Genomic DNA, 2,053 nt, shown 5'->3' on the forward strand with positions numbered 1-2,053 from the left:
TCAAGAGGGCTCTGCTGACCTGCTCTCCCTCACTGTGTGGGTGGGCATCACCCCAGCCCGGGTGCTTTCTCAGAGAACATCTCCATTCTCTTGTGGCCAGTGCATCAGGCAGCAGCTGCAACTGTTGGGTCACATCTGTGCAGGGTATTTTGGTAAATCCTCAGCATCAGACTGGAATCTCTTCTTTCTTCCCCCCTGCTTTCAGTCCTCATTTTCGTCCAGTGCTTGGGCAGCACCAGCAGGTCCTCTGCACTGACCTGCTGGCTGACCCTAGGGGCCATGGTCCTGGTAGGTGTTATCACAAACTTTTCTTGGTTTTGTGGAATCCTGTGTGAACCCCAGCAGCTGGCAACCCTTACCACAGACATACAACAGATGAGCAGAGGTACCTGTGGAGGACAAACAGACTATATATTTCCAGGAATGGATGAATACTGCTATTTGATCAGCTGCTTCACCTCACTGATGAGCCCTATAAAACATAGGGGTTGGCCATGCTGCCACCAGACCTACTCAGCTCCCCACTGCACAGGGTCCCAACAGAAACAGCATGGATGAGTGTGGCATGGGATGGGATGGGATGGGATGAATTCTGTGTGCAGCTGGGCATCCCAGCCTTTCTTTCCAAACTCCTAGGTCCCTGTGCTTTGTTTATCCCTCCTCCAGGAGCTCTTGAGTATCTTTAGGTACCAGCAATGCCCACAACCCAACATGTCAGTTCTCCTCCAGAGGATTCACATTGCCAAATTCACTGTGTATCTTCTTTCTCCAGCTGCTCATCACTACAGTCCTCTGTTCTTCACCTCCATGCTGGCCCTGCTATCCTCACTTCTTGCTCTGCACATTGAAAACCTGGAGAGATTGAAAGTAAATTTAGATGAAATTGTTAATATCCGTTCTGATGAGCCTCTTCCTGGTATGTGTTCTCTGTCTTATATCCCTGAACTCTGTTTATTGAAATATCAGGAGCCCTCTCTGTACAGAAAGGGAGATGTGGAAAATAGTCTTGTAGAAATAAAAGAATCCTGATCAAATCTTCCTCTAACTTAATATCTTAAACAAGCATCACCAGATTTGGTAATTCAGCCTTCTTTGTTACTGACAAGGTTTTTTGTGGCAGCTTTTTCTAGAAAGATTGTTTCTCTTCCTTTATGTATTCTCTTCCTGTATATATTTGTATTGTTCATTCACAGCCCTGAAACTTCAGAGAGACTTTGTATAAGTGACTAACCAAAATGCTTTCTGAAGCTTGCACATGGCAAAACAATCCCAAAACTTCATCACACCACTGATGGAGGTCACAATTCTAGAGGCTGTCAGGGAAACAGTCTTACTGAGATGGGTGCTGGGATTTCTCTGAAACAGAGCATTGTTCTCTCATAGCTGTGAGCTCCCTCACACTCTGAAGGTTTCTGGAGCTCTTTATGGATTGAACGAACACATGAATCCTTCATCACTGAAAAGCAGGTTCACAGCAACACCTTCCATTTGTTTGATCTTGATCTGAGAGCACTCATGGTCTGATTTCCCTCTCAATCCTTCTCTCTCTGTACATATTTCTACACATCACTACTACCCTGAGTAACTTGTTCAAGTGGAAAATGTCCCTGCTTATAGCAGGGCGGTTGGGCTAGGCAGTCTTTTAAAGATCCCTTCCAACCTAAACCATTCATTATTCTGTGGTTCTACTCAGATATGCTGCCTGCTCCTTGCTGAGAGGAGCAAATAGGCAGCCGTTAATGGATGCAGCATTCCCATTCCTAGTCTCTGATGCCTTTGAAGTTTTTCCAACCAAAAACTATCACACAGGAAGAAAAATGAGCCAAGTGGCATCATTGAAATGCCCTATAAAAAACTCAGTGCTGGAAATAATATCCTGTGGGGGGTGGATTTACCTCTGTGCTGTGGCACAGGGCTGCTCTTCTCACTCCCTGTTTTCCTGATGCAGATGAAACTGGAGGGATCATCCAGCAGAACCAGGCAGCTGACCCTCAGCAGGCACAGGGTCGCAGCAGTAAGGACCCACACTCCCCAGGGAACAGGGAGGGGTGTA

At 46.4% G+C, this 2,053-nt stretch overlaps 1 pseudogene; it reads left to right on the forward strand.

Annotated features, from left to right (window-relative positions):
* LOC106631909 overlaps positions 1–2,053 on the forward strand; it is a 3,783-nt pseudogene that overhangs the window by 533 nt on the left and 1,197 nt on the right.

The sequence above is a fragment of the Geospiza fortis genome, unplaced genomic scaffold, assembly GCF_000277835.1.
Source record: "Geospiza fortis unplaced genomic scaffold, GeoFor_1.0 scaffold59, whole genome shotgun sequence".
NCBI lineage: Eukaryota > Metazoa > Chordata > Aves > Passeriformes > Thraupidae > Geospiza > Geospiza fortis.